The following is a 26237-nucleotide window of genomic DNA, read 5'->3' on the forward strand; positions in this document are numbered from 1 at the left end:
GAACACCCGTCCCTCGCATCCTCTCGGTCTCTATACCCTCCCCTCCCTTCTCTCGAAATGAAACGAGCGGAACCGAGCCCTTAATTTAACTGAAACGCCACTCGTCGTGAAATTTCGGCCGTTTTCGAAAGTGAAAGAGTCCGAAATTTGACGAGCGCATCCCCCTTACGAGTGCACTCGCGAATGTTAAACGCGTATATACGAGTGCGTGGATGCGTGCGTTCCTCTCTGAGCGAGGAGAGGAACGTGTTGCGGATTCGCGCCGCGGAACCATTCGGAGAATGTGGTGGCCCGAAACGGGGGAGGCGGGAGGGATTTCGACGCCATTACCGTGGACATTGTCCACCGGAAATCATTAAACTAAAATCTAACTACGGGCTAATAATTGTAAACCCACCGCCTATTCCGAAAGCTTTCTGTACTCGAAACTTGGATGGAATCGAGGGGGACGTGTGCGATGATGGGGAGGATTGCTGGACGAATGACGAGTTTCTGGGAATGTTCGGATGAATTGTTCGAAGCGAGGAATTTATCGATACACGATACAACGCGACACGATTACGACCATTACGGGGCACGAAACTCTTCGCCGTGAATGTTACTTTCCAGTTGCGGTGATTTCGCTGCCTGTGACAGATTTTGAAGCGGATTGGCGAGCCAGGTTTTCCAGCCGTACATTGGGGAAAATGGTTTCGATTCTTAAGAATCTTGAGTGGTGAATCGTTTCTTTTTTTAGAGAGATCTTAATTGTATTCGATCTGGATTGAATAAATTCCTGGATACATAATTATACAATAAGAGGTGTAAATATGCGTATTATGAATACGCTTTATGTTATTAATTTTCAAAGAATTCAATCGTTAAAAAGCTCAATTAATCCTTTTGCAAAACTGATATAAAGCAGATAATTGTTATTTCGAATTAATACACGTATTATACACGTTCCGCTAAATCTTTAAATCCTTCGAAATATCTTCCATCCCCTTTACGTAAATTACAATGCAACAATTTTTATTTTTAAAAAAGAACTGAAACAATATTTAAAGCAAGTGTTAAAAACGACTTATAATTTGAAGTTTCTTCAACGATTGCAAACGATCGAATATACCGATCGATCCGACAGACAGCAGCGGATCATCAAACTCTCCATTAATCCCCCAGACACAGATCAAAAATCGACGAGGACCGAATGAATCCAGTCCAGTCTGGAGAAAGGGACTCCGCTCTTCCATCGCGAAGTTTAAATAACAAACAATTTCACGGAATGAAAATGAGCCATCAAAAACAATGCGACAGTTAAAAGGTTTAATTCGACTGGTCAAAGGTGGAGTCTGTTTGACTGCAGTCCTGCAAGCCGAGAAAGGGAGAGCGAGAAGCGGGTAGGCGCGGGGGACGGGCGGAGAGGAGGAAGAGAAAAAGAGCAATTCTGGAGGATGAAGGGGATGAATACTGAGATATATACTGGATGGAGAGGACCAAGTTGAACCCTGTACCTTTCAACCTACGTAGCCGACAACCTTCGTGCAAACGTAGATACGCGTGTACTTGTACATCGCCGGCGAATTATTATGGTAAAACGGGTACGAAAGCACCCCTCCCTCCCTCCCGATATCCCAGCCCGTGTTCAAATGTATGTACCGTTGCTCGATGTGTGACGCCCGGCCAATACGTACACAAACATACATACGTACGTATGTGAGTGAGTGGGTGGGTGCGTGCGTGCGTGCGTGAGCGCGTGTTTTCACGTCGCGTATATATCCTCGGCTATGAGTAGTTACCGGTCGGAGTAGGAATGTTAATACCGCGGCTGTCACCGACAGAACACCAGGGCCACCAATCCGTCTCGACCGGCTTCAGACTTTTCCCACGACTCGTGGAAATCGAACACCAACGATCGCGCTCCCTGCCTGCCTGCCTGCACTGTTTCCTGCGCTGTTTTCGTTCGAGCAACGTCGATGAGAAACGTTGTTGATGTATGGTTTATTCTTGAACGTGTTTACCGGATCGATTATTCGTATGTCCGTTTCGATTAAAGAAATTCGAAGGTGTCGAGATTGTTTGGTTGGAAAGATTGTTTAGATTGTTTAGATCTTTCTCCTGATGGATTGTTCGAGCTTCGAGAAACAAGAAGAAGAATCAGTTTATTTTTATATTTTAAAGAAACTGAGACGAATTAACGATTGTAATCGATCCATCTCGTCTTAAATTATCGATACGTGAGCGTGTAAGTTATCGAAGAGCAATCAACGAATACAAGTGTGGCAGATCGACAATATCCGATAAAACGAAGAAAAACCACTCGAACGGAACCGATCTCGATGGTCTCTTAATCATCGAGCATCTGAGAGATAAGTTTGTCGTAATCAAGAAGCGGGGACGCAGCAAGGAGATTAAAGATATCGGATAGAGGAGGACCGTACTTATTGTCGCGCGGATATACGCAGATGGAGCTGATACAGAGCTGGCTCCAATTAAAGTTCTCAAGTTATCACCGATGAGAAATCATGAGATCGTGGGAGCATCCGCAATTCCTACGTTTTTGATTATCCATCAGACGACACATTTTTCCGATTTATTTCCTCCTCGCTTTCGAAGGAAACTGTTGTCGATGAAATCGATAAAGAAAATTGAGAAAAAGAATTGAAATAACCGATTGATCGCGTTTAAACGTTATACATTATGAACATTTCAACCGTTTTAATTACAACTACAATTCGTTCCTGCATTTCTACCTTGCAAACATCTTCCACGTGTCAATGACGCAAGAGACTGCATCTCCCTGACGTGTACGCGTTAGACGAGAGAGCGAGAGAGATAGAGAGAGAGACAGAGATCAGTTTGTGCATCAGTTTGTGCTGTGCATCCATGTGACTCGTATATGGGCGCACTCGAAGCTGATGGAGTAGGAAGGTGGAAAAGACTGACTCTAGGGAGTCGATGCTATCGATTCGGTCGATCTATGGAACCTGAACGCTCACAAATCAACCTGTACACCCGTTTCCCTCTATTCCAGTGCACGTTGCTAACCGATAACTATTACTTCCCGTTGCTTAAACGCGTCTCTGTATATTTTGTTCAACATCGAAGCGAGGCAGTGGGTGGGCGAAGGAGGGGGGAGGGGATGGATGCAAAGGCGTGTCAAACGGTAATTACTTGTAATTATCGATTTCGGTGGGTAGGAGGGGGTGGAGCGCACAATCGAAGAAAAGGCATCGCTAGTCGAAGAGAATTTTAATTAAAATTCTGTCAATGCGCGGGCATCGCCGGAATGAAATTAACCGGATAATATGAAATTGCGCCCTGAACTACTTAACGTAGTTTGTAATATGGATATACTTTCGCATTCGGAAGGAAAACGAACGAGATAGAAGAAAAAGGAAAAAAAAAGGAAAAATAATAAATGGAAAAAGGGGAGGGAGGAAATAAAAAATGCGTTTTTTCGTTTGGTACATTAGTCGGGGACTCTTGCTGCGCGGCTTTCCCGCGCGATTAAAAGCAAAATGACGTTAATTAACGTGAACGAGCTTACAAATATACTGCTACCCTGTGTAATTCCATCAACTTGGCGATTTTTCAATGCGTTTTCTTTCCCATCCGGCACGGGAGCAGTTCGAGTTTCCTGGCCTCGCGAATATTCGATTTCGCGAGACACGAGCAAAACCTCGACTTCTGGACGTGGAGCGGGGCCGTAATTGAAGCCATTTACATACAGGGGCTGGAAAGTCAATTTGGAATTTCTGATGGTAATTCGTAACGCGAAATGAAATTCTGTATTGTACATTTTTTAGCCGGGCAACGATTTCTTTAATTTTGGATTTGGAAAAGCTATATATATATATACACTATATGTCGCGGGAAATAAAAAATTCAAGATAAATTGATCGTTGCGAGTTACATTTTTTACAAACGCGTAAACGTGTAGATAGAAAAAAAGAATGTAGACGAAAAGAGGGGCAATAACGATCGTAAAACAATGGAAAAAAAAATAAATAAATAAATGAACACGACGTTACAAATAATTACGCGAACAGAATCGAATTTTCGAAATTGGCGCCAATTTTGAAACACCCTGTATATCCAACCTGATCCTTTCCAAACCGATTCTAAACAAAGAGAAGAACAGTTTTATAAAAGGGAAAAAGTAAAACGCGAGATGGAAGAAACGCGAAGCTGAAGAAGCAGAAGGAGGGAGGGCGAAGAAAAGCCACGAGGATGATACGAGTTGTCCCCTGTTGTTGTTTTTGTTACGGAATAGAGGAGGAGTACGTCACGACTAGCGAAAGCTGCGCAAAAAAAACCGCAACCCGAACGATCTGTAAAAAGAGAAAAAAGAAAAAAAAGGAAAAAAAATGGAAAAAAGGAAAAAAATCGAGGGGGAGGGGAAAAAAATAGCGAACCGCTCCATCCCCACCGCTTTTCCCCCCGCCCCGGGGTCTGCGTCGTGGTAGGGGTGGAAATGAAATCGACAGGGCGTCCACCTATCGGTCCGATGGCACGTATACAACACACGATCGCATACATCGGAACGCCTCCCACACGGCCTCCCGTGATGCTTTGTCCACGTGTGTCGCGATACGTCGAACGGAAGCTGGCACACCGACACCCCATTGCACGCACGCTCCGTCCACGGGTGTATATGTGTATGTATGTGTGTGTGTGTGCGTGCGCGCGCGCGCCTGTGTTGACTGAACGTGTGTACGCCGACATAACTAAACAAGCAACAAGTGACCTTAAAATCTGCGAATAAAAATACCGGCCACTGATCGGGTATCGTGCGCAGCTGCGAGCCTGCCGGTGGCGAAGGGGTTGCAGGGTGTGTTTCGCTATGCCAAGGAACCACCGGCAACTCGTTGCCGCATGTAAACACCGGGATCGTAGTTTTAGAGAAAAAAAAAAGGAGGAGGAGGGGGAGGGATGGGAGAAAAAAAAAGAAAGAGAAAAAAAGGTGGGGGAGGAAAAAGAAACCACTACTGGCAATGTCAGTCGCGCTTTCCTTTTTTTTTTTTTTTTATCCCTTCCACCACTCTACGCTCTTGTTTCTGTCAATAGGAGAAAAGTTTTACCAATCGGTTACGCGCGTGTAACTTAAACTGGTTTCCTGGCTGTGTCGTTGGTCGACTCGTAGATACATGTGGTGTTTTTTTTCTTTTCTTTTTTCCTTTTTTTTTTTAGGTTTATTTTTTTCCTCGTTTCTTTGAGACGCGAAATTGGCACGCGACATTGGCGAGTTGTTCATGGGTGGTAATTGGTGTATACGGTAGAGTTGAACGAGTTGGAACGTAGGTGCCTTTCGGTAAAGAGCGAGCGGAGTTTTCATAATGGAAAGGGGAAAAAAATTGAGGGGTGGAAGTTGTAACGAAACTGCGTTGTTCATTCGAGTATTATTCGATAATGATATCGTTACATTGACGGGGAATAGAACGGTGAATATACTTAATCGAAGGAAGGAAATGGATTGTTTCGTCGATCGATTAATTGTTTTCTTTCTAACGCGAAAACAGCTGTTTCCCCTTCCCTCCCTCTTGAAAAAGGGAAACAGAATTCGATCGGTGGCGGAGATATGAAATTAAAGAGCAACAAGTGACCTCAAAATGAAAGAACATAAAAATGCAAACGGCCGATCGAGAGTTTTTACGCGGCTCAATCGAACTCAAAGCGGAGCGCGAGATCATTCGGAAAAGGGGGATACGGAGTTAGAGTAAACCGAGAGGTAAAAAGGGGTGAGAGCCGACACGGGTAAGGGTAGTGCAGATAGATAAATACTTAGAAGTCACGCTGCTTTATTGACCATTTCTGACGTCATCCTCGACTACAAAGAAAACCGAACCCCTCTCGTGGTGCATATCTTGGGGGATGAAACGAGGGATGAACCGAGTTTCATCGGAATTAAAAGCACAAACATCGAGATCACGAGAAGCCGTTTGTGTCAAATTGAACGAAGCTTTTCCTTCTTCTTCTTCGTTTTTAAAAAAAATTAATCAAATGAATAGCCCTCTCAAAATTTGATTTCAATTTGAAAAACTAAAATTAAATCGAACAAATTTAATCTTGAAATTAAAGGGAGTGAATCAGAATTGAGATTTCGCAGAGATATGTTTCGAACAGTTGGAAAAAAGGGGGGATCGCAGAAATACAAACGTTCACAAAGAGCGAAGAGCGTCTTTGATTCAAGCCGTTTCTACGTTAGTTCCAATATCGGCCGTCTAAGCAAGAGCTCGCCACTGTCCAGCGACCCTTTCACCAGCACAAGCAGCTTTCAACCCCTTAGCGCACACGGATACGTCTCCACAGACGGGGGTGATTTTTCTTTGGAACACCAACATTGCCCCGCGGCAGTCTCACCGTCATGGACACAGACTCGATACGAGCATGCATCAGTGGGGTTGCGCGTATCCTCGTTTCGCCCCGTAAGGGATAGCTACCCCTCTCTTTTCTCGAGAATCGCGCATGACCGAAATCATTTGCGCTCTTCCTCGCGCTACCTTCGTCCGCGAGCAACATCAAATGAACCGCTCTTTCCACCGAGCATGAAACTACTCGATTGTTATTATTAACGTCGTTGACTATAAAAAAAAAAGATTGCAAAAAGTATATCGCGTATGATATTATTTTTGATCGATTGATAAATACAATATATATATATATATATCATAATATCCAAAAACCAATGACTTTTATAACACCTCGTAATCAATCCATTTTTTTCATTTTTACTGCTTTCTTTTTTTCTTCCCCTCCCCGTGAAATAAAAATAATTTACGTCCCTATAAATCATCTTAGTCTGCCTAATTTCCGCTGCATTCGTTTCGAAGCTTGCACGCGTCCAGCCTATCCAATATCAACGTACACCATCGCCTCGAACCCCCCCTCCCCCGTTCTCCCGTTACACCTCGGCGTAGTCGCGCACACGTACACGGGGCCAGCGTGATAAAGTAGAAACTCTCTCTGTTCCTGTCCGCAACGCGTGCAACGCGTTCGTCTGTCCTTTTCGCCGGTTCACCGTCGCGAGGCATACGAGCGCGTGGTCAGCTTTCGAGAAAGCTCTCCCTCGTTCCAACGGTGTCTATTCTATCATCCTCTTCGTCTTCATCCACACCGACCGCGCGGCGAGCGGCCTCTCTTTTACCCGCCCGTTGCCGCTCCACGAGCCCCATCTCTGTCCCTCGTACGCTGGCCAGTCGAGTGCGTCTCGGACGAGTTCGGGGATGTTCGTGTCGTTTGCAGTCGTCCTCGTTGCGCCCTCGTGGACATCACGGCGCGTCATCTTCCTCTCGCAATTTATCCCCTTCCACCGGCGTAACCTGTTCACCCACCACCAACGATTCCGTCGCAAGCTTCCACGATCGAGATCCTCCTCGTCGCACAAACGACTCCCTCGTTGATATCGTCTTCCTCTGAATTCATTCAGGGCCGGCTTCTGGCCTCTAGTTGCCCCATGCAACTAAACCCTTTTTCTAATCCACCAATCCTGAATCGATCCGATAAACATCCCCTTCGTCGCTCTCTTCTCCTTTCCTTAAATGTAATCCAACCGCGTGTAAGAAAAATCCTCGTGGATATCGATGGCACAACATATCCGAACATCCCCATCGAATAATTAATTCCCTGTTGAGGGAAGAGATCGTATCGATCGGATGATAAAGAGTTCGGATGACGGAGGAAGGGAAAAAGAGTAGCGCGACAACAAGTTGGCGTGAAACGTCTCGTATAAATCTTGAATTTTGCCGGGGCAGTGAGAGCGGGTAGTCTGTGCCAAGGGGCGGTCATGTCCTCTCGCTCGTCCCCCTTCTTTTCTCGCGTCTCGCCGTGCATAAGTCGGTCCTTGTCGGCCGTCCGGCCTGCTCGCCTCTCCTCGTCCAACGAATAGGTCGGCGCCGTTCTCGCCCACGCGGCACTCGTAGCCCGCTAGGAGAAGCAGGCGGCGAGCTTTCGAGTCCGGACGGTAGAGGAGCCACCGTCCGGGGCAGCGGCCAAGAGGGGCCACCGGCTTTCCTCCGCTTGCTGGCCGGCGCGCGTGTTTCTCTCCCTTCGGCTTACAGCATCCGCCGGAGCTTCTCCTCTCTCCGCCTACGCGGTGCGAGTGTGCCGTGTGCGCCAGTGCGCCCGCAAGCCCGCAAGTTCGCGCTCCGCCACGCAGCCCAAGCTCTCTCTAGCCGCGCGCTGATCGGCCACGTTCGTCAGCCGGGCCCCACGCAAAAAGGCAGCGGGGCCGCGCGCGAGCCGACTGGACACACACGACGGACGATTTCTTACTTGGCAAAGATTCGAACACGTAACACTTAACGATTGGACACAACGGGCCGGCTTGGCGAGCAAACGCGTTCCGGAAAGAACAGTTTATACGTGTATATATATATGTATACACATGTGTATAGATATATATATATATATCCAAGGAAACCGATCATTCTTATATTATTGTATTATTAATTCGTATTGTAACGCTCGCCGCTCGAGGAAACAGTTCGACGACGTGGTGTGACACGTAACACGAGTGGAAAACACACTCGAAACACGCGCTCTCCTATCGATAAACCTGACAACACGAGAGAAGAAAACCGGGCAGTGACTGTGAGGAAACGAACAGGATATCACGGACCGCTATCCAGTGCGCTGTTTTCGTTTGTGAACACCGTTTACGCACGTCCTCGAACACGTCTTCTTGGGATCGCCGCGATCGCACAGGTGAGTCCATCGATGATCGGGATTTTTTTTCCTTTTCTTTTCTTTTCTTTTTTTTTCTCCCTTTTTGGTGCCCGATTTCCTCTCCTTGATTCTTCTTTTCCGTTTCCACGTAGTGAAATGATTATTTTTGCGAGGTGTATCTCCAAGATTTTTCGAATGTACGTTGTTCAAACGTAATTACGCGTTACGAAGTATCGTCAGACAGGATATAATAAGCGTGTGTGATTCTCTATGCTTTCCATATTTTCGAAACAAACAATGTTTTGTATATTCGTTTCTTCTTCTTTCTTTCTCTCTTTATTTATTTGTTCTCACGATATTTCGCAACGAGGAAACTAGTTTAGACCGGTCATTATTGAAAGTGTTTCCGTTCAATACTCGAAACTCTGACTTTTATAAAAGATAGGAAATAATCATTTTAATTATTGTTACTTTTATTTTTCTGTGTTCTTCTTCCAGCGAGAAGGATTTATATTCCGTTTTCTCCCGTTTAGAACGATTAATTATTAGTTCTGGTTGCTCGATCGAATTATTTTCGCGATATCCAACAGGAAATAGTGTTGTTTCGAAGGTGAAGGATACGTTTTTTCATTCACGATTAGACGATTTCTCCCCTCGGTCTGAGTGGCTTGTCTGTCATCCACGGATACACTCCCCTTGTTGTAGCCGTTTCTCGAGCAAAGATGCGTGTCCGATTGTGTGGTGACACTCGTGGTGATAGTGTACAGTGGTGGTGGTGATAATTGTGGGCCTAAACAGCACGATTAAACGGCATGATCGCGATACGAGGCGGGATACAAATTTCGGGATCTAATTGATGAACACGAATCGCTTGAATGAAACAGTGAACAGAAAGTGACGTTCGTTTCTAAGAATTTGTTTAAAACACGTGTCGAGTGTCGGATGCGGACAATGATTTCGTGTAAAAAAAAGAAATAAATAAATAAACAAATAAAATAAATAAAGATACATCGATAAAGTGACAATTACGTAACGTTAATATCGCGATTATTAAATCGCGAAAGGCAATCGTGGAGGTGCGAGTATAATGAAAATCAAAGTCACGTGTGCGCTTAATTAAAATATTGCGAATATGAATGTTTCATTATCGAGCATATTAATATTTCAACATCGTGTAATGCCAATAAACATACGTCGTTGAAAAATTGTGCAATTGTTGTGCAAAATAGAAGAATTTTTCAACACCAAATACGAATCCCCGTCTAATTTGAAAAATCGGTAGTCAGTGAAAATCGGAATAAACGTACGTGTTTCGATTTGAAGAGAAACGAGATTAAAATCGAGAGTCGTTTAACTGTTATAAAATTTCCAGAACAATCCATTTCTTCTTTTCTACTTCTAAATTTCACGTGAAAAAGTATAAACCAGTTGAATTTTAAATAATAACGAAAGAATATTTCGTAAATTGTGAAACGTGCGAGCGTGTGGAATAAGAAGTAGATACTGTCGATTCTCATCAGACTCATAAGACTATACGCCCGAACAACTCTTCCGTCGGAAGTCGATCGTTTTTAGAAAGCAAATAATCAATACTGCAAATCAGTGAAATAGAGTAAAGGAACACTATCGATCGACCCCCTAAAACAAACTTCCAAGAATATTAAATTAAAATATTCGAATACTATTAACGTAAATAAAATTGATCAGAACAAAAATCTTTTTAATTCGAATTAAAAAAACCGAGAATAAACTATCGCAAAAATATTTTCAAAATCTTTATCTAAAACGATTATATATTCGTTTTTAATAACAACAACAACAACATTTCGTGCTGCACTTATTAAAACGCTTAAATTTCGCATAAATCTCGAAGAAACGATCGAACTCGTCGAAAGATAATTCCGAAGGAAAATTCTCCATTTAAAAACGCACAATCACCACCCGAAATAATCTGCCGGCAAATTCCCGAATTGGCTGCGTTGGAGGGCAGAGAACGAGGCGCAGAGAATGGTCTTCGGCGTAATCACGAGAACTCCATTGAGTACGAAAAATTAGACACTTCCACGATACTACAAAGGCCCCCCGATCGTGGCGGCGTCCCCGTGGAACTGAGGGTCCGAAAATGAATATCCAGTATTCGATCGCGAATCCGGTGGAACCAGTTTCGCCGGTCCGAGCGAAGGGGTTGATAAAAAGAAGGGAAGAAAGGAAAAAAAGGAAAGAAGGGAAGAAGAAAGGAAGGAAGGAAGGAAGGAAGGGAGGAAGAAAGGGAAAGGAAGAAAGAGAAAAAGGAAAAAGGACGCACGAGGAGGGCGGTTGTGCGGGAAGGGTTACTGGCGGAACGCGACCTCGGAAGCGTTTTGTTGTTGAAATACCGCGTGGCAGTTGGCAACTCGATCGATGACCGCGTATAAACAGCTAATAATCAAACGAATCGTGTCATAAACAATCCCACGATGGGGAGGGGGGCGGTAGAGTGGTGGTAAAAGTATAAATGAGTTTCGATCGCGGAGTGGGGTGGACCGGACCGCGGGGGTGGGAGGTGATCAGTTTGAAAAGCACAGGAAAACTCGACCCGCTGAAAAATTTCGTTTCGATGTCCAGCTTCCATTTGGATGTTTCCAATTTTCTGGTTACACCGACGTGTTGTCCCCTGATTTTTCCATCATTTCTGGATTTTTCCGTGTTTTTCGAGACCTTCGTCTAATCTCGTTCAATCCACCAGACCGGTATTATACGAATAACCGCGAACAATTTGCAAAGTAAATTCTATTAATTTTGTATTTCGTACTTCGTGGCCATCTATATTATTTATTTTTTTCTTTTTTTTAGGCTATACGATCATTGAAAAATAATCATCATCCATGTCATCATCTATGAACCGATAATACCGATATATAGATTATAGATGGTACAACGATATTTCTGACGATTTTTCGAAGATTCTGAGAAGAATAACATAGAAAGGAAAACACTTGATACGCTCGATCGATCTTGAATCGGATCTTGTTCAATCGATGCCCAACTTCTGAATCATTGGATGCGTTCAGATTTTGCGTAGGTTGCATTGAATACGTCGTGCACAGCGCGCATTTGATCAAGTCCAAGCGCTGCTACTTTGAAAAGCTGAACGGTACTTTTGCGTTGAAAGGTTTCATTGACGTTTGTTCTTGTTTCTATTAAATCGTAGAGGCGATTGCACATGCTGCGGGGAAAGAAACGAGCCCGTTCCACTGCGAGAAGTCAGACAGTCGGGGTATGCTCGGTTTTATTCATCTTATTCTGCACACGACGTGTCACTAGATCAAAACATATCTGAGACTCGTCCTGCTTAAACCTGTTGTTCTCGTTGTTAAATTTATATTTCCATTTCCATATTGAAACTCGTATTCCCTCGAAAGATCTTCTCGTAAGAAAATTTCTCTCGAAAAATATGTACATCCATCCTTCGAAAAGGTGACAGGCGAAAATCTCTTGTAAATCGCGAGGCAGCATTTTTCCAGACATTGACACCAAAGGTAGGATTCCAAGGTCTAGTAAAATTTTTCGATCTCGAAATCAAAGTTGATATTCGTGTATAAATCTCGTAGGAACGTAACACGGATCACAGGCTGTATTTCATTCTTCTCTCTGTCAACTATCGCCAGTTTAATCTTTCGCATCCCTTTACGCTTCGTGTCAACGTTTCCGTTAAAACCAGACAGACCCTGTCCCTTTGCTAACTCGCAAAACCGGATTCAAACGGGGCGCGGAATCTTTTCGCCGTCCCGTGTTCGAAACCCCTTAGTCGTCGAATAAATCCGCGCCTAACCCCTTATTCCCCACGACCTTTAATCGAGGGATGGGGATGAGAAATAGAAAAAGAAAAATCCCAAAATTCTGACCTCTTTCCCGCGCGTCTATCTCGCGAGAAAGGAAAAAGGGAGGGGAAACCAGATACGAAGAGAATCTGGGCGAAAACTAAAAATCCCCGGAGGTAGCAGGAGCCCGATCAGAAAGAAACGGGGGCGAAAGTGATCTTGCCGACCACGTCACAACGACACCACGCTGGAACTGAATACATACATACGTCGAAGATCGATGTGTCTAAAAAAGGTTCGAAAAAAAAGAAGAAGAGGGAGAAAGAAAGGAAAAAAAACAACAACACACTGACAACAATATATATATATATATATATATATAGCGATTCTGTGAAAAAGCACGAGGTCGTTCCCGTTGTTGTCATCTCCCGCTGGTGGGAGACCGAGGGTGGTCAAGGTGGGGGGTATGTATGTTCCGAGGGTGAACGGTATGATAACGTCGAACAGGTCGACACGCGATGTATCGGTCGGAGAAGAGAGGAAAAAAAGGGGTGCAGGGGCGGGGGGGAGGGGGAATAGGGTAGAGGATTGAAGGTTGCCCCCGAAAGAATCGAAAGTCCTGTCGAGTCGAAGAGAGGGAGAGAAAGAGGGACAGAGAGAGAGAGAGGGCGCGATCGAGCGAAGAGAAGAAAGGAGTAGGAGAGGGTTGAAATGGGGCTGGGGGAGGGTGAGTGGTGGTTGCTTGCAAGGGCTAGTATACATAGAAAAGAGAGAGAGAAGAGGGATCGGGAAGAAGGGGTAGCCCGGTGTCGAAGCGAGAAGGGGATATATAGATAGGGTAGAGAAGGTATGGTAAGGCGGGGTAGAAGGAAAAGTCTGTAGGTTTGGTAGGGGTATATAGGAGGCGAGGGTGAGTGGGTTAACTGCAAAACCCGATCGTCCGTGTTTTTATCTTAAGACGACTCTCCGAGTAGAGGCCGCGTAGGAGACGGAGAGAAGTAGGGGATCGGTGGCGGTGGTTCTGGAAGGGGTTCTTCTCAAATCTCGAGCAGGTCCAGCTCGAGGAGGGGTAGAAACGACAGCGGCGGCGGTGGCGGCGGCGGCGGCGGCGTGGACGTCGGCGGCGGTGGCGGCGTGCGTCGCGGGTATAGAGGTTTCTGGTGGTGGCAGTGCTGGACCGTCTGGGGGTGGGTGGGGGGTGGCAGTCTCGCTCCTACGGAAGAAATGGTGGGGATAAGACTACCCTCGGAGGCAGGAGTGCGTTTGCGCCGCCGCCGTGGAGGTGGCATCGGGTGCTAAGGGTTGCTTATTCGCCCCAGTCCCTGGCGGCGGAGGGGTGGTCTCTCTCTCGCCCGCTCACGACGGGGGTGGGGAACCCCTCGTCCCCGACTGCAGGGTTAGGGTGGTCTTTAGGTCTGTCAGTAGCAAAGCGGCGGCCTCATCATACGGAGCTGCCGGGCTGACCAGCCAGGCCGAAATCACTTAAGACGCGTACACCTTGTAATATAACCACCGTAGAGGCGCGCGCGCGCTCCCGCGTCGTCCGAACCTACACTCACACACACACACACACACATACACATATATATATACACACACGTAACAACACGGCTTACCCAACATTACGTACATGTGTGTACACGTAAACGCGCGCGCGCGACCAAAATTGTATATGTATATATAAGCTCGTACACGCACCAACACTGCGACTCACATACGCACAACTGCCCAACCAATACAGGTCGATCCATTCGCGTCACGCATCACACGGTGATCCATGACACACGGTTGTGCCGAAAACAACACGCGGAACGCACTGGTTTATATTATAACGCGCAACGAGACACATCGGACCAGTGGACGAACGCGAGCGCGAGTTTATCGGCCACGGTTCTTCTGAGTAAACGTACGCGACCCAAGGACACGGTACGGAGCATACGTGGTGCGGACACGCGTACGTGAACAGTGATGGTACGACAGTTTTAGACAGGAGAGGTGAGATGTGAGAGGTGGGGTACACACGGACACAGTGTGTGGTGCTCGGCAAATAAAGAAAGTACGCGAAAGGACGAGGTGATTCTTGATTCGGTGGTCGACGCGTGAGGAACCTTAGAGAGAGAGAGAGAGAGAGAAAGAGAGAGAGAAAGAGAAAGAGAGAAAGAGAGAGAGAAAGAGAGAGGAAGAAACGGGATCTATATGTGTCGTGATCGGTATTTGTCGTCGTGTACGTCGTCGAAGCCAGTTATCGTCACGATGAAACGATCGTGGATTAGTTTACCGCCGTAACAGGACGTCGTTAGTTTGTTTTCGTGGATGAAAGATGCTCGGGATTGTATAGAGGAAAGATGACCGGACAGTATCGTGTTGGTCAGGAACAGTGTGAAAGAACATTGTGAGGCTGAGGGTGCCGGTGGAAGGCAGCGGGATACCTCTGCTTTTTCGTCACCTTGGTCCAGTGCTTCGTCGACCTTCGACTGAGACTGTTGTGTTCCTACGTACATCCTCCTAAACCCGTGTGATCGACTCGACTGTTCGTTTAAACAACCTCGTGTTATAATAATATACTACGTCGTGACTCAGTGTGACACGTGTATTTTTTATCGTCCGGATAACGTGGCTGCGTCGAGAATAATAAGGTAATACATCGTGATGTCCCCCCCCCCACCCTCTTGTTGACATGTGTTTCACTGTTCGGGCGATGTTCAAGTGATTCCAGTGATTATCACAGATCCACGGAATATTCTTGGATTTCGGTATATATTCGTCAATTATTCCGTGATAATCGGGAAAGAAACTTGTGCTACGAGAGATTTGGCCATACCGTTGAGTTCTTCTTTGTGAAATTCGACGTTTTTGTATCGCGTAGAAAGAGTTTTATCGAACGAAAAGGACATCGTGATGTATATATTTATATATATATACATTTTCTTTCCCGATTATTGTGAAGTGTGATAAAAATTAACCGCCTCAAGTGATTCGACAGACGAACGACAGTTGATTCGTTTGAAATTTTGAAATCGTACGTGGTGGAACGATCAGTATATAGCCGTAGTCTCATGAAAAATTTCGTTTGTCAAAATTTCGGCGACAATAAATTCATCGTTGTTAGCCGGTGACTCTATCAGTGGCCACGGATTGTAATTTTAATGAAGCCGCCTTTTGCGATTTGTACGGAACCGTTGTTCGACAGTGATTGCGTGCTGTTTTTCAAGCTGAATGAACACGCGGGCCGGTGTTTAACATACACGCATAAACACCCGCACACACACATAAACACGCAGAGGGAGAGAGAGTGAGAGAGATAAAGAGAGGAAGAGCATGAGCGAAAGAGAGAGTATTAAAAAAAAAAAGAAAAACGCGTTCGCTTGTCGAACAGCATTGAAAAGAGCAGCGGATCGTATTATTCGGTGGTGTTTAATTGAGATTTAATTGACCCCTCCATTATTCATTGCGATTGTCAATGAGCGGTTTACGCGGTGTATGCAACCAGTGTTTCACTTTCGTTCCCTCGAATACTTACAACGAAATACATTTTATGTTTTTCTTGTTTTTTTTTTGTGTTGCATTTTTATTTATACTTCTTCTCCTTTGTTACCCTTTCATTTCCCTTTGATTTCGCAACCTTGATCCGTGCAAGTTTCGCGATAATTCGACGACAATTGATTCGATTATACTTTCGTTTCGTTCGAAACGAAATCTAGCAGAAAAAACAAAAAAGTATATGTATGTATATATATAGAAAGGATTCTTGCACTCGTCAAAACCTCTCGCGATTTTAAGTTAAATTTAAGTTTCTTTGGTACAAGTCATTCGCGCGTTGATTCACCGGTGTCACGGGGTGAAAATTTCAATAATTCCGTGTGGAGGGATTACGCGATTCGGCAAGAATAAAAGGGGGAGGGGAAAGGAGGGAGGCGGAAAAAGGAATGAGCCGAATGAGCACCGTGACAACGATTAATTAGCACGGGAACGAGAGCATTGCCGCGACATATCGAGAAGAATGGGTACGCGTGACGTTTCAGTAATCATTTTAAACCCATTTCGTCATTCCACGCCCCCTCCGTCGGGAGTCTTTCGTATCGGGCCATAGACACGTTCCCTCCCTCCCTCCTTCCCCTCCTCCCCCTCTCTCCCTCGATATGCATCGCGTTCATTGCCACTCTCTCCCTGGTTTTTGTCCATCGTCAAGTGGATTCCATCCAATAATGCATCAAAATCGTACTGTCACCCAATGAACACCGATATTTCACTCTGTCGCGCCTATCCGACAGCTGCCCTTAATAAATCGTTCGAACGAGTCGTCCTTAACGCGCTTCTAAATCCGAAGAATTAAATCCAAACAAAGGATCACTTTTATAGGGGGTTAATTCGGAAAGGGAATAATTCACAGAGGTTCAAGCCGAAAGGGATTTCATTGGTCGATTCGAATCGTCGTGGCCGCGATTCGAACGAGACGAAGAAGTGGATTCGTATCGTCCAAGTCAGACTTCGGGAACTCGAGGCCTCTTAGTGGTAACAGACGTGTCTGGTCGGACGTCGCGGTCCGATACACCGCGGGGGAGGGTTGGCGATCGTGGTGCGTGCACAATGGTAAAGCTTCATTGAAGGGAATTATATTATATTACGATCAATAGCAGGATACTCTGTTCATCGAGTATCGAGTAACTAGCTACCAGTGTGCTTCGGTGTGCTGTTCGTTTATTTATCAGAAGTGAGAAACACTTGAGTTTGTTCTTCGATCCTCAATAATTCAACCTGATGTTGTTATTTCGGCTCCGTGTACCCAGGGAGGGTTTCTTCATCCCGTATGGCTCCTGACATGTTCCAACTGTCAATATTAATTAGTTACGATTCCTTCGAAAGATCAACTTGTTATCACAGAATAATACAAGTCTCCGATGAGATTGTAATCGATTTTAAATTTCCTCGATTATTTAACACTTTTTTTTTAATTTTTCAAACATCCTAGAATCCGAAATTCCAATTTTCAACTTGGAGTCTCAATATAATTTACCACAATTTTTATCATTTGATTCGAATAATGATCGTCGTTTTAACGAACGTCAATTTACACTTTATATTTCATTCGATGAAAGGCCCGATACCTTTTCTCTTCTTCTTAAACTCGATGGAAAATTGTAATAGGAAAGAAACGAGCGACTCGTTACGTGTTTCTTCATCGTAAAACAAATTCTGAAAATGAATCGCGTCGTAAAATATCACCCGACTGTATCATCACAAAAGTGTAATATCTTCCTCAAATTCGAAAAGGAGGGAGCTGCGTTTTTTCCTGTTTTTCGAAGAAATAAAAGAGGAAGAAAAAGAGAGAGAGAGAGGAAAAAACTATGCGTAGCCCTTCTTCGATAATTCTTTGATTCGTAAGGGGCCTTTGACCTATAATCAGCGTGTCGAACAATACGGGGCAGCTGTCACTGTCCCTGTCTCTGTCGCTGTCGTCCGTTATCAACATCTGCCTCGTAAAGCAGCGCGTTCCGCGTATGCATGTACGTGCACGCACCCACACACCCGCGCCATGGGCGCAAACAACGCCGGAGCCAGCATAATCTACGACAGCTTCGAATTCAGAGTTTCACGCTTATCGCGAGCACTCCTTCCAATATTTGTTCTCGGCGAAAGGGGGATCGAGTGACTTTTATCAAATGGATGTATTGTCGTCGAGAGAATGGACTACGCTTTCCCACACGGGAACAGCCTCCTTAACCGTTCCGCGATCGGTTTCCACGGGGTTCGTTAACCATGCACGGTTAACAGACCAGTATGCGGCACAAAGCTCGGCTCGTTGTCCGTGTAAGAAAACTCCCTTGCTTTCGAGCGCATCGCCGCCGATTTGACAGCTCGATTCCGCGTAACGATGGTGTCGCTTGTTTCTGGTTACGAAAAAAAAAAAAATAAAGGAGGAAAGGAAGAAAGAAAAAGACTCGAGGTCGCTTCAATTAGTATCGAACCATGGATGGAAAAACGAGGGTTGACGGATGGTTGAAATTTTTTGTGCAATTTATATTATATTTCGCGTATCGCGAAAAAGAATCGACTATCGAATTTTATGGAGCTGTAAAGTTGTCGTAGAAGAGGAGGATAACACAGTTGCTAATTATTCTGATGATTCTTTTCGTTTCCTCGTCCCTTGATTGAAATCTGAAGCGTTTAATAGATCGTTGTTTTGGTTATTTATGCAAATTTAATTAAAATGTGTGAAAATTAAGTAAATTCTTTTTTGATGAATTTTTCTTTTTGGAAACAAATTTGAAAACTGTAAAATATAAAAAGAAGGGAGGGATGTGATAATGATGACAAGAACTTTTTTAATCGATTATTCGAAAAGCTTCTTTGATTAACGATTCAACCAATCTGTCACGTTTTATCGCGAATTGTTAAGTTATATTACGCGGAAGTTGGTCTTTTCCATCGAATATGTCATATGTCAGGGATCTTTACAGTATGCTTAATAACCAGATAAGAAAATTAAATATTCACACAGCGATACGACACTTATAACTTCAGCAATAAAATTAATATAGTGTAGACAAATCCAATTTTTCTCAAAGAAAGTACATTTTTACATGGAGAAAGCGCGTCGTGCGTAAAAATTCTATTTCTACAATAACAAAGGAACAAAAAAAAACATTTCTTTAATTATATATTTTTTCCTAATTTAACCATTCATTTATTCCAAATCGCACGAAGTCGCATAATGGAACGACGATCAAATGTCGCATTTTGAGAAAAATTGGAAGAAAAATTCGGGAATGAAATCCGCCGACGGATTTCTTCGTTGCTTAGGTTCTTAGGTTCTCCATGATCCACGGATCTTAATTAATTTTCCTAAAACCAATTTGCCACGGGGATCACGCGAAATCTCGGTAGCACCGAGTCGGCGGAAACTTTTTCCTCGGGCGGGTGTTCGAGGCTTAAAACCAGGTATACGTTGCCTAATGAAATCTCAGAATCTCGCCATTAGGAATCCCGGGGGTGCGTCGCGTTTCTCAAACTTCTCGTTCACTTTGCCCGCGAAACTTGAGCTCCGCTTCCGGCTTAACTTTACGCCGCGTTCCAGGAACGTCGCCTAACGCTTTGATTTGAAGAGGAACGGAGTCAATTTCGCGTTTTCGACACTTGCGTGAAATTTTAAACTTACTTTCGAAATATTTCCAACGATATCTTTTAGACGATGTTAGAAGAATTACAAGAATCTTTATTATTTCTTCGCTTTCTTCTTTTTACGAATTATGTACTGGTTCGTGTAGTTTTTTTTTCATCATATTTGAACGAGACATCTATAAAATTCTATCGGTTAAATTGTAATTTCAGACTGGATAAGAAAAAAAGTCATGTATCTCGGAATGTATAACTTTTGACAGGATGAAATTTCGAAGAAACAAATGAATCTTAACGATCAATGGTTTTCCAAATTCTTTCAAATCGTCGTTTGAAAAAAAAAATAGATAGAAGTCTGAATTACAAGTTTATTTTATTTATTTTCAGTAAAACTGATCCAACTCTGAAAGTCATTTTTCGTAACATTAAATATATTCGGTATCATGTATTAACGAAGGCGAAGATCGAACGATTAGGCGAGTTTCCAAACGCTGTCTCGCTTCATCCATCCACTATTAAGCTTTCAGAATCGGTATACAGGGTTATGTCTTGGCAAGTGTTGAGAACGACGACTGTTCCCAAATGACGGCCGTTGTCAGAATTCGCCAAGTTTTCGAGTGGCGCGCCGTGACGCATCTTAACGTATCCTTGTCACCGTTTGAGTAACAAAAGTTTCATCGTTGTCGAGCCTAATCTCGCGAGAGGCAAAGGAGTCGCGAGCTGTACAAGTCGGAATATCATTCAGTGGAAATATCGTCCTAACACATTTACTAGGTAAATGTTCTTTACTATTCAGTTTTCGAGTGATTAGACAATCTTGATAGTTTTTTAACATTTTAACAATCGTTGTGAGATACGTTCCACACAAAAATATCCTTCTATATAATATCTTCCTTTTGTTCTTCGAGAGACAATTTTCCAGCACTAAAAAAAATAACGCTCTCTTCCATCAATCATAATTACAAGGAGTTTCTTCTTACATGCAAAAATACGTTTCTAAACGTCCTTAATACGTCAATTGATAAGCGTCTTAATTAATAGGACGTGATAAAAACCAATAATCGAATATTAACCGATCAATGTTCGCAGTGAGAAAAAATTGGAATTTACCAACGTCTCGAACGATATATAATTTATCTCTTTGGATCGATCACGTTGAAGAGAATTGCGGTAAACGTTGATTCGATTTCAAGCATCGAAAAAAGAAAAAAGGAAGAAAAATTAATCGAATTTAGTTGTTATCCATCGAAGATCTGCACACGTACGTTTCATCTCGTCCTTCGCTCGAACAAAGGAAAGGAAGAGGAGGGAAGGAAGGAGGGGTTGAAAAAGGGAGAGAAAGAAGGAAACGATCGCGGCTGGGAAACAACATTCGCGCACCGTAGCCGTGAAAATGAAATCGAGACAATAAAAGAGTACAGGAAGATGGAGGGCAGAGCGCCCCTTGTTTTTCAAAGATTTCAGAACACGCAGCGGACTTTTATGAGCGTTCCTCCGCGAAGGAACCTCCGCCGTTTCTAAGCTCGTTGAAACAAATGTAGCCGAATGCCGGCCTATTTGCATACTCATTGTGCCTGTAAGTGCTTCACCCTAAAGCTTGGTTGGCTGGTCTCTCGTCACGATGATATCTGGAAAACTCGAGGACGAGACGAAAATTTCGCGATCAACTCCTCTAAAACCGACCAAGATTTATCATAGAAACTAACGATGCTCGTCTTTTAACTTTTTTTTTTTAATACTCACGGTATATCGTTGTTTCGTGATACACAAAATCACATACACACACACACACACACTCACACCTATGCAGGTGAACGCGATCGAGCTTATTTTTCCTCGAATTTCGAAGCCGAAATATTCGATTTCACCGGTGATGAAAAATAATTTCATTGGTATCTGATTGAAACGATATCGAGAGAAAAAAAGGAACAAAAAAAAATGGAAGCCATAGAAGTTCTTACAAGCGACATTTAGTATCGACGTTACGTATAATCATTTTTACAGTTTCACGAGCTTAACAGGGGAAAATATTAAAAGGATTCTCGGTTAAAATTTTATCCTCTGCTCTATTATTATTTAAATTATGGAGAGGAGGGGAAGGGAATCGAATGAAGGGGAAATATATGCGAGCGACGGAGGACGAAGAGTTGCGTCGTAGAGTTTTGGAAAACGTGGACGCCTTAAGTTTGACGAATCGTCGGTTGAGAAATCGGTCGCTCTTATCGGTCCCCGTTTAATATCTCACTTCCGCCAACAATTAAGAGAAAACCGCAGAATATTCTTTCTTCGATGGAAAAAAAAAACTTCCTTGAATCGACACACGATGGTTATCAACCGTTAATTACGGTCAGTTAATCGAAGGAAAACCAATTTTCCGATGAACTTCGAATCAAGGAACTATCGTTGGGAGATTGGATACTTTTTACCAATGGTTGATTACGGAGGATCGTTTGAATTTCTCGTTCTCGTGTGCTTTTTTGTTGATACATCGGTGAGATATATTTTTCTACGAAATCGATACGGCAAATATGAAAAATTGATGGAGCCGAGAAGATTTCGGAGACGTTTTATGATTCTATAATTAAAAGAAATAAAGAAGAAGAAAAAACAATGAAGAAATCAATTTAATTTGAAATAATTTAAAATAGATTTATAATACTAATTATTTCGCGTAAATAAAAGGATTTGATTATTTATAAAAATATCTTGAACCGATATTTTCTTAAAAACGAGAGAATTTCAAATATTCTCTCGTTATTTATTAATTGCACGCATACGTGATGATATAGATACGAAAGTCGAATTCACATCTGCGAACTCATTTTCTGCGACTGATATATACTCTTGAATTATATATTAATCCTTTTAGTGCCAAATTTTTGTCTTCGAGTCCTCTTTCCATCTCTATAAGATAATAATAATAAGAGAAAAATATACCAATCGGTATAAATTAGATTCTCTAAAAATTACTCGAAGTATTTCAAGAACTATTCCCTGGCCCGTTAATTTCTCGATAAAAAGAAATTTGAATCGCGTTCCATCTCTGTTTTGACCTCTATCTATTCTGAAAACTGGAAACACGTTCGAAAACAAATGATAATACGTGGGTGTATGATTACTCGCAGGTTCTCGCGAGTTCCTTCAATTATCCGGTAGCGGGCGCGAAAAGCATCGGTGTTGGACGGTGTCCGAAAATGGGGAACTCGTCGCAATTAATAATATTGGTAATTGGTGTACGCGTGTCGCGTGCCGATGAACTTCAAAGGTCATCGATTGGCAGCCAGTTTAATTAACGCAATCAAATGAAAATATTAATGCACGCATCGCAGTGTGTGTGAACGTGAGGGGGATCGGTAGTGGTGGTGGTGGTGGTGGTGGTGCGCCCCTCGCGACCGTGAGGCTCATTATGCAAAAGTTCGTCGCGCCTCCCCCACGCAATTCGTGCAATTTCGATATTCGTTCGGCCCCCAAAAAGACTGGATACACGCGTTAAATCGTGGCATTGACCCAAATCGAATGATTTCGAATCCGGTTGTGTCGCCAAGTTTCCCGCGAATTTGTTTTCGAAAATTTGATTTCGAATCACCTCGCTTCGATCTTCGTGTTTCTCAAGTTCAACGTTGTTTAAATACTTTTATCTAAAACACTAACTGTAAATGGATAAAGTATATGCAACGTCTCGTGAAAAATTCTTTCAAGAGCGTGAACTTGTGGCAAAAGATAGCCTAATAACTCGCCGACCGCTTTTGATAAACGTGGTCACAGTTTAGACGATAACGGAAATGGCGATTTTATTATTAATTATCGCAACAAACTGTTAACTGATAAAGTAAGTCGAATATTATAAAATTGACATTTCGAGATATAATAATTTCTAACGACAAAGGAAATACAATAACGTTAATATCAAACGATTTACAATTAACAACAATGGATGTTTCACGCTGCAGAAATAAATTTAAAAAAAAGAAAGAAGAGAAGATTCATAAAAAAAAAATATATATATATATCCGATATTAAATTGTACTGCATATGTAAATATATTATAAGGTATAGTTCAAATTTATCAACGAGGAAGGATGTCTAAAGAGTTTGATTACGAGTTTATATCCGTTCGGTTGGTGCTCGAGGCCGAATTTATCGCGCAAGGAAGCCGGGAAAAGCGTCGCGGCCACGGAAAAAAATAACATCGAACATTTAATTGAAGACCTGCCTCGTTGGTGGGTGCATTAACGATAGTTTTATAGAGGGCAAAAGGAGGAGAGGGGGCGCAATCGCAATTTGAAAACGGCTTTTAATTGCGTTTTCCCTTCCTTTTCCTTCCCCTCTCTCCTCCCGTCTCTCCCCCGCTCCCCTCCTCCTTCTCCTCCTCCTCTTTCTCTCTTCTCCCCTCCCCTCCTTTTTTTTAAAACGATCTCGCGTAGACCGTGAAATACCATTAAATTATCTCGACGATCGTTCCGAAACTAATTTCGAAAAAAACGTCGGTATAATAAAAGTAAAACGCGCTCGTGCTCAACATTTTTACGTTTCGAACAATGCATTCCCCCGTTGAAAGGAGTACTCGAACGAAACGACACTCGAGCGGAAAGATCCGGAAGGCCGCGATGAGATCGCGAAATTGAATATGTTATTCAATATTCGTTTCAATTTTTCTTTTTTTTTTTTTTTTCTTTTCGGACGAGAAACCGATTACCCGTAGTATCCTCCTTCCGCGCCTTCTGTTCCTTCCTCCACGATTCCACGAAGGACGGGAAGAAAGGGAAGAGGGAGGTTCTCTAATGTATCTTTTCCTCGATAAGGTCCTCTCCTCCTCTTATCTCGAACGATCGTGAACGCAGCTTCATGCCACGCAGCATAGATACGTACATACATTAACGTCCCGGAAATCGTGCGGCTTTCTGCTGTGTTGGCTCAGTAGCAATTGGTCGTCCTTCGTCACCCTCCGCAATTGTCTCGAGGATGCGAGCCGATTCTCGCACGGTAATTGCGAATCGACGTGTCGCGTTAATGCGTCACAATGCGCGTCACGCATCCAGCGGCTCGGCTCCGCCATTAATGCGTAGTCTTCCACCCGTGGGAACACGTGTCCACGACCTTCGTCGAAATAAAGAATAAAGAACGCAATAATAACTTCGTGTCCACGTTGGAATCGTCCATGTCGTTATTCTTCTTTCAATAATAGGACCTTGCCGGAATTAATTCTTACGTGATCGATGTTTCGCGAGTGGCGTTTCCCGATCCCTTTCCCGATTAAATGGTGAAATAATTTTTAACCGTTCGCCGATATGGAAAGCTTCTATAGAAATTACCAGAATCGATTCTCTCTTCGAGAAAATTATTCATTTATTTGTGTTGTGTGCACAAAGACGCCTACGCGAAATTAATTAAATCCACGATCTTTCTCTTCCTCGAAAAATTTCACCTCCTAAACTTCCAATTACGAGAGGTACGAGTGCCTATACACCCTTCCATCGCCTATTTATCATAGAAAGATCGATTCAAAGGATGGTGACAGGCCTGGACAGAGTGCTTCTCCCAACGATAATAACGTCCACGAGCGCGTGCACGCGAGCGCGGTTGTCCATGGATGCACTCATATTGACAGTGACGCGGCGAAGTAAACGCGCGATGCCGTCAAACACGTGAACGCGTGCACACACGATTCATCCGTGAACGCTTGTGTACGTGTGCACACGTCGTGTGCGGATAGGCGCGTGGGTGGATAAAGGACGCGACGAAAGAAACGGACTCGTAGACGCATACTAATTAAACGGCGCCATTGTCCGCCCCGTTGTGCGAAGACATGCTAATTACATTTCGAAGGAGAAGTCTTTTTTCGCCCCATAGACTTGGCCGTGAATGAAGCGCGAATCTCTCGCCACCGTTTTCTTTTTTTCCCTCCGAGAATGAAAAGGATTTCTCCGTTTCTTTCTTTCTTTCCTCCTTCCTCCTTCCCTCTCTCTCTTTCTTTTGCCTCTGTCTTTCTCCGCGCACGTCTCCTCTGAATCGACTGGTGTGTACCAGTTCGTACATCCACGGGCCGACCCTAACGTCGCCATTGTATCGTGTCGACATATATGCACGATGAATATAACGGTCCTTTTAAAAAAGAGAGAGAAAAACGTGACTTCTCCTCCTGAGACAAAGTTCTTTTTCCCCGTTGAACGATGACGATTTCGCGTAGACGACGTGCTTACACGAGCACGTTATATACATACAGGTGAATAAATATATCGAGGCGCGAAACAACACACACGTACACACGCACACGCTTCGAATCGAACAACGAAATCCATGAAAACGAAACCTCGATATACTGGTAATTAGCGATCGAGGCTCGATAATCATGTCGGTTTGTCGGCGGGCATTGTGCCGCGCCGCTTTATTCATCGCATTTTGTTGTTATTTTGTATAAATATTTGCGGATTTTAATATGAAGTGGCCGGCGGGACGGCATAATGCGAAGGTGATACAATTTAATAGAAATTACTTGAAATTCATTAAAACTACCGGCGCGCGAGCATCGAAATTAATTTATGCCCGTCGGTGAAACATTTGCCGCGATAAAATCGAAATTATTATAAATTCCGATGCCGCTGCTCTTGACCTTGTTGCATCGAATTAAATGTTTAAACGGATTTCGAACCCGTTCGAAAGCCGCTTCGAAAATGA

General features: G+C 43.6%; 1 protein-coding gene across 2 annotated transcripts in view; it reads left to right on the top strand.

Annotated features, from left to right (window-relative positions):
* Positions 1 to 5000: 5000 nt before the first annotated feature.
* The window catches only part of LOC108001328 (homeobox protein prospero), a 188342-nt gene continuing 167105 nt past the window's right edge, over positions 5001 to 26237 (top strand). Inside the window, exon 1 of one of the 2 annotated variants that reach the window (XM_062075840.1) lies at positions 5001 to 8685. The gene's annotated coding sequence lies outside the window, so the exon portion shown is untranslated. Of the gene's footprint in view, positions 8686 to 13744; positions 15083 to 26237 lie in introns of those variants that run through there. The other variant, XM_062075841.1, reaches the window with a different exon arrangement.

The sequence above is a fragment of the Apis cerana genome, linkage group LG5 (genome assembly GCF_029169275.1).
Source record: "Apis cerana isolate GH-2021 linkage group LG5, AcerK_1.0, whole genome shotgun sequence".
Taxonomy (NCBI): domain Eukaryota; kingdom Metazoa; phylum Arthropoda; class Insecta; order Hymenoptera; family Apidae; genus Apis; species Apis cerana.